The 14,683-nt window shown below is 45.2% G+C and overlaps 1 protein-coding gene across 1 annotated transcript in view; it reads right to left on the bottom strand.

Moving 5' to 3' along the window:
• The window catches only part of MPHOSPH9 (M-phase phosphoprotein 9), a 217,289-nt gene that overhangs the window by 23,392 nt on the left and 179,214 nt on the right, over positions 1-14,683 (bottom strand). The gene's annotated exons all lie outside the window — the stretch shown is intronic.

Below are 14,683 nucleotides of genomic sequence, written 5' to 3'. Positions count from 1 at the left end.
CATCAGGTTTGCACAAAGGCTGTTTTATTTAGCCAGAAAAATGACAGTACGATACTAGCTTTCTTCCCAAAGCCCCACATCTCACCAATGGGTACAACAATTTAATAACATACTTATCCAAGAAAAAAAATGCATATCAACACAGAAATGTGTCCAACAAATTTACCGAATTCCGTCAGGAGTGGCTAGAGTCCCCTGGGGTGGCCCCACCACAACTGGTTTTACCAGATTGATTCAAATGTAAAAGAAAAAGCAGCTGGAATTCATCTTAATAATTTTGAGGGTCTGAGTGGGAAGTAGGCTCTTAGTGTTAGCAGGATACTACATTGTCAAAGGCATCTCTACAACACGATAGAGGTGTCTGTTTGAAGAATAGCACACACTGCATAAGTTGGTTCTTTGTCTTTTCTCGTGTTTGTTTTATTAGCATATGTTATGCTGATTACTATACTAAATAAGTAAAATGTACATGATGTGCAATGTACAAACCCTAAAGACAGGTATATTTTTTGAGATGTAAATTCAATACTTATTTTTATTGGTTTTATATATCCGGAGTCTGTACTTTTTGATATTTTGCATAATAAAGCTTTTTCTGATTAAAAAAAAAAAAAGAAGAGGCACGGCAGAGTAATCTGCAGCACCAGAGATACAGTTCAAGAGACAAGCCCAAAAACAGACCAAAATCACCAATAAATATGCTAAAAGTAAAAATGAACAGAACTGTGATAGATTAAAAAGAACTGTGATCCATTAGGCCTTGTTTACAATCGTGTGACTTCATCTGAAATTGCATGATTTCAAAGCCGCATATCAATGTGACTTCCGGCGCGACTTTGAAGAAATCTGTGCGGCTTAATGCACAGATGTATATGCAAGTTGCACCCTAAAGCGGCAAAAGTAGTGCAGGAACTACTTTTTCAAATCAATGCGGCACCACAAAGTCAGCGTCCCACCGATTTGAACTTTGCGACTTTTCATGCAATTTAATCTGTCAAAACGCATGACAAGTCTCTCTAAAGGGAACAAGGGCTAAAAGCAGAAGAAAGTTTGAGCTTAGAACAGGGAGAGCACAGAAATTGGCAACATCCATAGCAGAGTAGTCCTACAGGTACAGTGAGGTGAGGGAAAAAAGTATTTGATCCCCTGCTGATTTTGCATGTTTGCCCACTTAGAAAGAAATGATCAGCCTATAATTTTAATGGTAGGTTTATTTCAACAGTCAGAGACAGAATAACTATAAAAAATATCCAGAAAAACGCATTGATTTGCATTTAAATGAGTGAAATAAACATTTGATCCCCTATCAATCAGCAAGATTTCTGGCTCCCAGGTGTCTAACATACAGGTAAGGAGCCGAGATTAGGAGCACTCCTAATCTCAGCTTGTTAGCTGTATAAAAGGCACCTGTCAAGCAATCAATCAGATTCCAATCTCTCCACCAAGACCAAAGAGCTGTCCAAGGATGTCAGGGGCAAGATTGTAGACCTACACAAGACTGGAATGGGCTACAAGACCATCGCCCAGCAGCTTAGTGAGAGTGTGACAACAGTTGATGCGTTTATTTGCAAATGGAAGAAGCACAAAAAAAAAACTGTCAATCTCCCTCGGTGTGGGGCTCAATGCAAGATCTCACCTCAATGATCATGAGAACGGTGAGGAATCAGCCCAGAACTACATGGGAGAATCTTGTCAATGACCCTAAGGCAGCTGGGACCATAGTCACCAAGAAAACAATTAGTAACACACTGAAGTCTGCTAATGAACATTTGAATGATTCAGTGGAGAACTGGGTGAAAGTGCTGTGGGCAGATGAGACCAAAATCTAGCCCTTTGGCATCACCTCAACTCACTGTGTTTGGAAGAAGAGGAATGCTGCCTATGACCCCAAGAACACCATCCCCACGGTCAAACATGGAGGTGGAAACATTATACTTTGGGGGTGTTATTCTGCTAAGGGGACAGGACAACTTCATTGCATCAAAAGAAAATGGACAGAGCCATGTACTGTCAAATCTTGGGTGAGAACCTCCTTCCCTCTGCCAGGGCATTGATAATGGGTCGTGGATGTGTATTCCAGCATAAAAATTACTCAAAACACACGGCCAAGGCAACAAAAGAGTGGCTCAAGAAGAAGCACATTAAGGTCCTGTAGTGGCCTAGCCAGTCTCCAGACCTTAATCCCATAGAAAATATGTGGTGGGAGCTGAAGGTTCTAGTTACCAAATGTAAGCCTCGAAACCCTAATGACTTGGAGAGGATCTGCAAAGAGGAGTAGGACAAAATCCCTCCTGAGATGTGTGCAAACCTGGTGGCCAACTACAAGAAACATCTGACCTCAGTGATTGCCAACAAGAGTTTTGCCACAAAGTACTAAGTCATGTTTTGCGAAGGGGTAAAATACTTCACTTAATAAAATGTAAATCAATTTATAACTTTTTTGAAATGCGTTTTTTCTGTCTCTCACTGGTAAAATAAAGCTACCATTAAAATTATAGACTGATCATTTAATTGTCAGTGGGCAAACATACAAAACATTTTTATCAGCAGCTTTTCAGCTGGCATGCAAACTTTGGTTCTGCAGCTAAACAGTCATCAGCATATTAAACTATCTAACAGGACTTTAAATGAAAGAAAATCCAAAATAATGATTTGTCACCTGAAAAGGAATAAGGGAGAAATCTTCCAATGTGGATACTTATCCTGGTAACAATATTATAAACATTGCTATCTCAATATACATTTTTTGTGTTCTATGACTTAAAGGATAAATAAATAAATAAATGCACATGCGCATTTGCACCCTCAAATTGTGGGCGCAATCTCAGGCTCCTGCAGACATGTCAGTGTAGCGGTCTGCCCGTACCTTGTACAGACAGGCAGTTACTAAAGGACATGAAGCATTAATAAACTACCAAGAGCACTCATCAACACACTGGTGGTTCACTGAGGACTACAAGCCGTCAGCCGCAATGGATGACGGTAGTTGTAGTTCTCTCATTCACAGAACTCTGTAAAGGAGTGATGCTCCTGGGTGGGTGGAGTCCCGCATGGCTGATTTGGTTTTAAAATTGTGACAGCGGTGCTAGAAGATCAGGGATTTCTCAGTTAGTAACATGTTACACCCTAAATATGGGTGTAATATCTAACATGTTACTAAAGGTGAACTTATCCTTTAAACACTCAGCTAGCACACCAGGGTGCCCCTGATGTACTTTTGTTTTCCTAAAAGTCACTACCAGGCATGTGTGAGGTATTCGTGCCATTTTTAGATGTCTCAAAGCTTTCAGATCTCATGCACTCTGAGATAAAAAAAATGCAGCCGCTTATTTTTTTTTAAGCCTGTAAAAGCACCCCTATGTTTGCCATGCACAATTTGAAGGGGAGTGTTTACAGGCAGAAAAAAATGCACCAAAAATGCATATGCATTCTGAGGAGCTTTTGAAAAATCATGTGTACATACATATATATGCATATGTTCATATTTATGTATTACAATTGCCAAAACAAATTAGTAACCTTTTACACTCAATGTCCTACACACGCATACATATTGTAACATAAGATGCGTTTTTCCTGCCAAATTCTGTCAGAAAAAAAATGCTACTTATTTTCATAAGCCCGTGTCCATGAGGTCTTACCGTGCATGTATGGCATTGATGCATTTTTCTATCACAATTCATTAATTGTTTCAAAGCCTGCCCTTTGAGTACATACAATTGTGGCCCCATACAGGCACCATTTTTTCTCCAAAAATCCTCTAAAAGGACCACGGTTACTACAGAAACCTTCAAAAGGTGCGTGCTCAATGACAGCACCATCATCTAGTAATCCAAATTTTACATGTACAGTAAACCCCCCTCCATTGCGGGGGTTACGTTCCGGACCCAGCCACGAAAAGTGAAATTCCGCGAAATAGAAAAACCCTATTAAAATGCATTGTAGGCATGTTTATTTTACTGTCACTGTACATGTAGAAGCATTTTAAGGTCTTTAACCACTTAAGCCCCGGAGGATTTGGCTGCTAAACGACCAGGGGGTATTTTGCGATTCGGCACTGTGTGACTTTAACGGACAATTGCGCGGTCGTGCGACGCTGTACCTAAACGAATTTGACGTCCTTTTTTCCCCACAAACAGAGCTTTTCTTTTGGTGGTATTTGATCACCTGTGCGCTTTTTACTTTTTGCGCTATAAACAAAAAAAGAGCGTAAATTTTGCAAAAATAACAATATTTTTCACATTTTTTCACATATGAAATTCCCCCCCAAAAAAATGTAAAAATCAAAATTTTTTAACATTTTCGGCCAATTTGTTTTATCCTACCTATGTTTGGTAAAATAAAAAAAAAAAAAAAAAATCGCAAAAAGCGTATTTTTATTGGTTTGCGCAAAAGTTATCGCGTTTACTAACAAAGGGAAAGATTTTTGTCATTTTTGTTGGTTTTTTTTTAACGCGTAATGGCGGCGATCTGCGATTTTTTTTGCGGTACTGCGACATTGCGGCGGACAGATCGGACACTTGACTGACATTTTTGGGGTTACCAGTGACATTTCTACAGTAATCAGTGCTATACATATGCACTGTTACTGTAAAAATACACTGGTAGTGAAGGGGTTAACTTTATTTGGGAGGGAGGGGCTGTGTGTGTCCCTAGGGGCGTGCTTTATACTGTGATTGGCTGTGGCTTGAGCTGTAAGGACACTGATCAACGGTTCTACATAGTAGATCTGTCTGATCAGTGTTTTTACACCGAGGAGAATGACAGGTGGCTTGTTTACACAAGCCGCCTGACTTTCTCCCTCTCCCCCGACGATCGCCGAGTGACCGGCGGACATCGGGTCCGCCAGTCACACGCGTGGGGGGGGGGGGGTCCGTGACCCTCCCAGGCTAGTGACGTTAATTAACGTCACTCTGCCTGGCCGGGGCTGACCGCCGCAGTAAATCTACTTGCGGCGGTCGGCAAGCGGTTAAACACACTTTTAAAACAATAGAAACTCATTTAAACACATAAAATTGGATTTTTGACTTACCGTAAAATCCTTTTCTCTTAAGCTCATTGACAGACGCAGTCCTCTTTGATTAATATCAGTAGGGTTATACTGCCCCCTACAGGAGGAGGACACTAGGCAGGAAAAACGTTCTGGCCACACCTTAGGGGCAGTCCCAGAGGGTATATCCTCTCTCTCCCTGCTACAGGATGTCAGTTATGTAACAAAGCAGTGTCAGAGAATTTAACCCAACCCAACTCAAAAATAGAGGGGCGGGTACTGCGTCTGTCAATGAGCTTAAGAGAAAAGGATTTTACTATAAGTCAAAAATCCAATTTTCTCTGTCGCTCAGTGACAGACGCAGTCCTCTTTGATTAATATCAGTAGGGACGTCCCAAAGCAGTGCCACAAATGAGGGGTGGGATAACGGAAATCAAAATCCAATCCAGAAGGCCCAACCGGAGCCAACCAGAAGTCTTAAAGGCTCATCGGAAAAAAGGATGAGACTCAACTGAAAATCCAACAAAAACCCCTCGAGGTAGACCAACGGTCCCCTCAAACAGCGGCCTGCAGAACCTTGCGGCCAAAAGAGGCATCCGCCGATGCCAGCGCATCAACTTTATAAAATTTTGTCAAGGTATGAACCGACGACCAGATAGCCGCCTTGCAAACCTGAACCACTGACGCCTGATGGCGAAAGGCCCAGGAAGCACTAAGCGCCCGAGTGGAGTGCGCCTTAACAGGGAACAGAGGAACCCGACCCTTAATAGAATAAGCCTGTACCACCGTCTGTCTGATCCATCTAGAGATAGTCGCGGCAGACGCAGGCAACCCCTTTCTAGGGCCATCCGTGATCACAAAAAGTGAATCCGTCTTACGGAAAGATTCCGTAGTAGTCAAGTACACCCTGATCGCCCGAACCACATCCAAGGAGTGTAACGCAAACTCCCGAGGATGACTGGGCTTAGGACACAGGGAAGGTAGCACAATATCCTCATTTACCTCATTTAGATGAAAATCTGAAACCACCTTAGGAAGGAAGGATGGATTCGGACGAAGAACCACCTTATCCCTATGAACCACCAGATATGGGGAACGACAGGACAATGTGGCCAGTTCTGACACCCTGCGTGCAGAAGTGATAGCCACCAAAAAGGCCACCTTCTGGGATAAAGTAAGCAAGGGAATCTCCCTAATATTTTCAAAGGGAGGTTTCTGAAGAACCGACAACACCAAATTAAGATCCCAGGGCGGCAAGGGCGCGCGCACCGGCGGAGCCAGGTGCCGCACCCCCTGGATCAAATTCCGCACCAAGGAATGAGAAGCCAGAGGCTTCTGAAAGAAGATTGCTAACGCTGAAACCTGACCCTTGATAGTGCTCAAGGCCAGTTTCTGCTCAACCCCCTGTTGCAGAAAAGCCAATATTCGGGCCACCGAGTAAGAACGTGGAGGAAACCCAAGGGATTCACACCACGCGATATAAGACTTCCATGTGCGATGATAGACTTTTCTGGAAGTCGCTTTCCTCGCTTTAATTAGAGTAGGAATAACTGAAGCTGACAACCCCTTGTCCTTCAGCACCTGGGTCTCAACAGCCAGGCCGTTAAAGCCAGCGATCATAAAGCAGGATGGAAGATCGGTCCCCGAGTCAGCAGATCCTCCCTGAGAGGAAGTCGCCAAGGAGCGTCCGCGACCAGCCTGACCAAGTCGGCGTACCAAGCCCGACGAGGCCAGTCCGGAGCCACAAGGATAACTGGAATTCCCTCCACCTCTATCCTGCGAAGAAGTTTCTGCAGCAACTTGAGAGGAGGAAAGGCATACAGTAGCTGATACTGCCCCCACGGGGCGACCAGAGCGTCTGCGGCGTCCGCTAGAGGATCGCGGGAGCGGGCTACAAACCTCCGCACCTTCCTGTTGAGCCGAGATGCCAACAGATCCACATCCGGGGTGCCCCAAGGAAGGCACACTTGGTGAAATACCTCTGGATGAAGAGACCATTCCCCTTGATCCAGAATCTGACGGCTGAGAAAATCTGCCTGCCAATTTTCCACCCCCGGAATGAATACCGCAGAGAGAGCTGGAACAAATCGTTCCGCCCAACGAAGGATGCCAGCCACTTCTACGGCCGCCGGGACACTCTTGGTGCCCCCCTGGTGATTGACGTAAGCCACTGCCGTGGCATTGTCCGACTGGATCCGCACCGGGCTGCCCCGGAGCTGTTCGGTCCAGTGAATCAGACAAAGTCTGATCGCTCTCAGTTCCAATACATCTATCGGAAACCTGGATTCTTCCAGGGACCAGAGCCCCTGAGCAGATCGTCTGCCGAGAACCCCACCCCACCCGGATAGACTGGCATCCGTGGTGACAATCGTCCAATAGATTGGAAGAAATGACTTCCCCTGACTGAGCATTGGTGACCGAAGCCACCAAACCAGAGATTCCCTGGTCCGTTCGCTCAGCCGGATCCGATTGTCCAGGGAATCGGGATTCCGGTTCCATTTGAGAAGAATCTCCTTTTGAAGAATCCGGGTATGAGACTGGGCAAACGGTACTGCCTCGAAGGAGGCCACCATCAGTCCCAGAACCCTCATGCAAGTCCGCAGGGAAGGCCAGTTGACGGTCAATAATAACTGAGTCGTCGACTGAATCTTCCGGAGTTTCTCCGCCGAGAGAAACACGTTTGCCAAGGATGTATCCAAAGTTAGGCCCAGATAGTTCAGTCTCCTGGTGGGGACCAGGGATGATTTCTGCCGGTTCACCAGCCACCCGAACTCTTCGAAAGAGATCATAGTGATCTCCAAGTTTAGCAACAGAGCCTGCGGAGACTCCGCACGGAGTAGAAGGTCGTCTAGGTAGCCTAGAACCGAAATGCCCCGCTGTCGCAACAGTGCCAAAACTGGGGCCAAGACCTTTGTGAAGACCCGGGGAGCAGAGGCGAGACCAAAGGGTAACGCCGCAAACTAATAATGGTTCTCTCCCACGGAAAAGCGAAGGAAACGCTGATGTCCTGCGTAAATGGGAATGTGAAGATAGGCATCCTTGATGTCTATGGACGCCAGAAAATCCCCCTGATGCAGGGAGGCCACTACTGTGCGAATGGACTCCATCTTGAATTTTTGCACCTGGACAAAATGATTGAGTGCTCTCAAGTCCAGAATTGGACGCACCTTGCCTTTTTTTCTGGGTATTGTGAATAGGTTCGAATAGAACCCCTGAAAACGTTCTGTCCAAGGAACGTGGACCACCACTCCTTGTTGCATCAAATCTGTCACTGCCCCCCACAAAGCTTCTAAGCGATCCGGGGATAGTCGGATATTGGAAGGGAAGAACCGCACCGGTGGAAGTGATCGAAACTCGATCTTGTATGCCGACCGTATGACCTCTTGAACCCATTTGTCTGGAATCCTGGAGAGCCATGGGTCCGGAAACCGGTGAAGACGTCCCCCCACCCCAGATATGGGTGGGGGCGCACCTTCAGGCTGTAGTGGTCTTATCTTCAGGTCTGGCAGAGCCGGACCTTTGTTTACCCGACCAGCGCCCTTTGAAACCCCCTGGGGGGGCTTTGGAGGACTTCGCCTTATCGCCCGCCCCAGAGGAGCGAAAAAACTTTTTATGAGCGGAAAAGGAACGTCCCCATCTGCGACGAGGTCCTTTCCCCTTAGTAGCCTGTGTAAAAAGGTGCTCTTGCCACCAGTGAGACCCTTGATGATCTCATCCAAGGTGGCACCAAACAGGCGATCCCCTTGAAAGGGGAGATTAGCCAAAGCTTTTTTGGAAGCTTGATCCACGACCAGCCTTTTAACCACAGCATACGCCGAAGGACCACCGCCGAGATAGATACGCGCCCCATTAATGGAGCGGCGTCCAGGGCGGCATCACAGACAAACTGTAGCGCTTGTACCATCTGCTCCAGCAAGTCCGATACTGCCGGGGGGAGACTTCTCCCCTCCAGATCTCGGCGTAACAACTTGGTCCACTCTGTCAATGTTTGTGCAACCAGAGCAATGGTGAACACTGGCCTAAAGGCTGACCCTATCAGGGAAAATATAGAGCGGGATATAGATTCCGCTTTACGGTCCCCCGGATCCTGAAAAGACGGAGCGTCCTCCACCGGGATAACAGTAGCTTTATTTAGTCTGGAAATCGGTGAATCCACCGACGGTGGTACCGTCCATTTATTAAGGAAGGATTCTTCAAACGGATAGTGTCTAGCAATCCGTTTGGAAATAACAGGGGCTCGTTTTGGACAGACCCATTCTTCCTTAATTATATCTTGAAAACATTTGGGCAAAGGAAACACCTTTGCCATCTTGGTAGGCTTGCGAGTTCCAAAAGCAATTTCAGTATCAACTGCTTCCGTAGGTATAACCTCAAGTCTTAAAGTTTCCCGCACAGACACAATCAGTGCATCTACCAGCGCTTCATCTTGTACTATAGCGGAGGCAGAAATGTCTTCCTCGCTATCCGAGTAGATGGGATACGAGACACTAGCCCCAGAAGAGGGACCTGCAGCTGCCGCGACAGGCTCAGAATCTGTATCTGAAGTGTCAGACGAAATAGGGGTAGGCAGGGGTCGCTTTCTCGCCCCCCGTCCCTGACAGGCCACCTCCACCCGGGATACAAAAGACTCCAAAACTGCTGACAATGCATCAATAGTAAGTGGAGAACTGGAGGGTCCTGCGGCCACCTCGAGGGGATCAGGTGGGGATACATGTGTGGCAGGGTCCATGATAAATCCAGGAACACCTGTCAGCAAACAAGGATTGCAAAAGAAAAAACTTTCCTTTTTTTTTTTTGTATGTAATCCCCCAGCGCAACAGCGCCCCTCAGTGCCACCTGCTTCGGAACCCCCACAGAGAGAGAGAGAGAGAGACCCCAAGGGCTCACCACCTGATGCACAGAAGCTTCTACCGAACTGCTCTCAGCGCTGTCCTTACAGAACAGGAAGTCTTATGGATCGATTTACCCGGGTAAAGGAGGCGGCTCCGCCCCTTTACACGTCTTCCGCCACCCCCTTACCGCTGCTCCTCGAGGCAGGCTGGGTGTATCCAAGATGGCCGCCGCCATACAGGAGACATTAGGCTACGCCAAAATGGCAGCCCCGCACGGCCCGCGGAAGGATGGCGGCTCCGTGCGGCTGCATCGCTAATAGAGGACTCCCGTGCAATAATATCACCCCTCTGCACGATTGTTTACACAGTAACGCTAGCGGCGCCCTGTCTCCATCCTTGACCAACATCAGTCATGGATTCCTCAGTCATTTTACAATGCAGGCTTTCCTTGCAGCGACAGACTCCTACAGATTGTCAGCTCCCAAACCAAGCCTCCTGGAGTGGTATACCTTACTCACCAACTCATACTAGTGAGGGGGGAGATATGTGGAGTGTGTCACAGGATAGAGGGGAACCCGGGATCATGAGGGTCCGACCATCCCACGGAGGGGCCTGGGTCTACTCCCAAAACCCGACAGGGGGAGAGGGGGAACATTCTATTCGTCATACCGGAACAGGCGGGCACCCACTCCTGACAGAACCCCTCTCCACCGAGGTGGGGGGGGGCTGTCGGCCAATACGAACGCCGCGACTCAGATTCCGACTGGTTGTAGGCGACCTGGCGAGACGTTTAACTCGCGGGGCCAGTCCCTGTCAGTGGGACTATGTCGCGGCCGACCCAGCGCGAAGCTAGGGCCTGCACGCGCTCGTAGGCCGGCTGGGGTGACCACTGGATCTCAACATCCAGCCCGTCGCGCAGATCCAGCATAATTGCTTGAAGATCTCACAGGAACAAAAAACTGGAGAGAAAAAGCTAACTAAAAAAAGATTTATCTAAAAAAGCTTGCCAGGACCAGAGATCCCAGCAAGGAACTTAGGTCCTTACTCCTGACTAGGCAGAAATAAACTGACATCCTGTAGCAGGGAGAGAGAGGATATGCCCTCTGGGACTGCCCCTAAGGTGTGGCCAGAACATTTTTCCTGCCTAGTGTCCTACTCCTGTAGGGGGCAGTATAACCCTACTGATATTAATCAAAGAGGACTGCGTCTGTCAATGAGCGACAGAGAAAAGATACTTAGAGACATAGCAAGAGCTATGGAAAACACAAAAATATTTCATTTTTAATGATTTATATAGTAAAATAACATTACAAAAAAAAACGCGAATTACCGGGACCGCAAAAACTGAACCGCGATGGAGCGGGGGATTACTGTATTCTTTACTTTATTTCAAGGTAAACCTTTTACTTCAAATGATCAATCACAAATGTATTGCTACCCACCTAAACTATTAAACCCTCTTTATTATTTAAACCCATTTTACTTTTCGCCACCGCATTCTCACGATCCCGGAAGGACGGGTGTTTAGCTGTAGCCGGCCGGCTATTTTACACACTCTTGATAGATTACCCATGTAAGTGCAATATTGTGTGGCGTTTTCTTAATAAATGATGGTTTTACACTATAGTGCTTTTCCCATTGTGTTTTATGGGTAACTTACAGTATCTCACAAAAGTGAGTACACCCCTCACATTTTGTAAATATTTTATTATATCTTTTCATGTGACAACAATGAAGATATGACATTTTGCTACAATGTAAAGTAGTGAGTGTACAGCTTGTATAGTGTAAATTTGCTGTCCCTTCAAAATAACTCAACACACAGTCATTAATGTCTAAACCGCTGGCAACAAAAGTGAGTACGTCCCTGTGAAAAGTGAAAATGGCCAAATTGGGCCTAGCTAGCAATTTTCCCTCCCTGGTGTCATGTGACTCATTAGTGTTACAAGGTCTCAGGTGTGAATGGGCAGCAGGTGTGTTAAATTTGGTGTTATCGCTCTCACTCTCTCAAACTGGTCACTGAAAGTTCAACATGGCACCTCATGGCAAAGAATTCTGAGGATCTGAAAAAAAGAATTTTTGCTCTACATAAAGATGGCCTAGGCTATAAGGAGATTGCCAAGATCCTGAAACCGAGCTGCAGCATGGTGGCCAAGACCATACAGCGGTTTAACAGGACAGATTCCACTCAGAACAGGCCTCGCCATGGTCAACCAAAGAAGTTGTGTGCACATGCTCAGCATCATATCCAGCGCTTTTCTTTGAGAAATAGACATATGGGTTCTGCCAGCATTGCTGCAGAGGTTGAAGGGGTGGGGGGTCAGCCTGTCAGTGACCAGACCATATGTTGCACACTGCATCAAATTGGTCTTCATGGCTGTCGCAAGAAGGAAGCCTCTTTTAAAGATGATGCACAAGAAAGACCACAAAAAGTTTGCTGAAGCCTAGCAGACTAAGGACATGGATTACTGGAACCAGGTCCTGTGGTCTGATGAGACCAAGATAAACTTATTTGGTTCAAATGGTGTCAAGCGTGTGTGGTGGCAATCAGGTGAGAAGTACAAAGACAAGTGTGTCTTGCCTACAGTCAAGCATGGTGGTAGGGGTGTCATGATCTGGGGCTGTATGAGTGCTGCCGACACTGGGGAGCTACAGTTTATTGAGGGAACCATGAATTGCCACATGCACTGTGACATACTGAACCAGAGCATGATCACCTCCCTTCCGAGACAAGGCCACAGAGCAGTATTTCAACATGATAACGACCCCAAACACACTTCCAAGACGACCACTGCCTTGCTAAAGAAGCAGAGAGTAAAGGTGATGAACTGGCTAAGCATGTCTCCAGACCTAAACCCTATTGCACATCTGTGGGGCATCCTCAAACGGAAGGTCGAGGAGCGCAAGGTCTCTAACATCCACCAGCTCTGTGATGCCTTCATGGAGGAGTGGAAGAGGACACCAGTGGCAACCTGTGAAGCTCTGGTGAACTCCATGCCCAAGAGGGTTAAGGCAGTGCTGGAAAAAAAAATGGTGGCCACACATAATATTAACACCTTGGGCCCAATTTGGACATTTTCACTTAGGGGTTTACTCACTTTTGTTGCCAGGGGTTTAGACATTAATGGCGGTGTGTTTAGTTATTTTGAGGGGACAGCAAATTTACTCTGTTATACAAGCTGTACACTCAATACTTTACATTGTAGCAAAGTGTCATTTCTTCAGTGTTGTCACATGAAAAGATTTCATAAAATATTTACAAAAATAAAAAGGGGTGTACTTAATTTTGTGAGATACTGTATGTCCTGTTGCTATGCGAGCTCTGATGGACGTTTTTGGATGAGTGCCCTGTGATCCCCTACCTGGAGTTGGTTGTCTGGTGGAGTGTTACAACGCCATCGACCCTTGAGGCCAGGTCGCTCTGGTAAGCAGACTAACCTACTGGTGGAGGATATTTTCATTTGGTGGTGGATTTATATACATTTACAGTTACCATATCTTGTTTACCTTAAAGATTCACACTTTAATTTATGTTGGACTATCACGAGTGTTTCTCACCGATTTTTTTTATTTCACTGCATTTTTTTGTTTTTTGCGATTGTCAATTGCACACAAATTTTTCTTTTTTAGCACAACTATTTTTGTTATTTCTGTTTGGCTGGATGGTATCTCACTGTATAGTTGCATTTTATATATATAATTTCCTTTAATATTGTTTAGCGCAGTTATTTTTTCCTTTTTTACAATTGTAGCCCCATACTGGCACCATTTTTTGCGCTATTCTGGTGCACCGTCATATGACGGTGTCCCAGGATAATAGCTACAACGCTCCGCCGTCATTTGATGTCGGGCGGGTAGTAAGTGGTTAAGGTAAACGTTTTACTTCAAATAATCCACCACAAATGTTTCTTCTACCCACCTAAACTATTAAACCCTCTTTATTATTATTAAAACCCATTTTAATAGATTTGAGGGAGTTATATAGTGTAGTGGTGGGTCTGTGTGACTGTGTATATGTGAAGAAAGTCCCGCGCTATGGAAAAAAGGAAAGAAAGGGCTGCAGCCTCCCTAAAATATAGCTAAGGGCTATATTAAAGGTATAGATCAAAATAGTGGTAGGGAAAATGGCGCTGACCGAAATAGGATAAAAAATTGATGGGCGAAGTGGTAAAACTAGCGTATCGAAGTGAACTGTACCCTAATAAGTAAATCACCATAGTGTTGTAATATTGCCTTGGTGTATAAACAATAAATAATATCAAAAGGTAAAGATGGTAAATATGTACACCGATGCAGTAAATAATATCAGATAAATAGTAAAAAAATATTAAAAATTATAAATATGTGCATCAAAAAATCACCAGTCTATGCATAAATATTTAAATCAACTGTAATAATGACATAAGCATAAATATAAAAAGTGCTTAGTGACATGACCTGGGCGAATTAGAAATCAACCCAGTAAAGTGACAAAGTGCAAAAATTGGGTGGTGCCAAATTGGCTTGAGGGAGGTGTATTACAATACTGGTTTATAAATTAGGTGTGTACTAAGATGTGCAAAAAACAAACAGGAGCGGAGAAAGACTATATATATATATATATATATATATATATATATATATATATATATCTATCCATCCTGTAATGGATAATAAAGTGACTAGTGCAACGGTGTGGTACCAATAATTGATGTATCATACAATACGTAGGGGGATAAGTGCAAAGATGAGAAGTATAGAGAAAAATGGCATGTGCTTAAAAACAGATGGCTAATAAATAACTCATAGAAGTGTGGGTAATTAAATGCACGGTGAAATATATCCCATGGATAGTGCATAAATCATGGGAATAAAGTCCATA

The sequence above is a fragment of the Pelophylax lessonae genome (genome assembly GCF_965119305.1).
Source record: "Pelophylax lessonae genome assembly, chromosome: 1".
Lineage (NCBI taxonomy): Eukaryota > Metazoa > Chordata > Amphibia > Anura > Ranidae > Pelophylax > Pelophylax lessonae.
The sequence above is the reverse complement of the archived record's forward strand: the minus strand, read 5'-3'. Positions and strand labels throughout refer to the sequence as shown.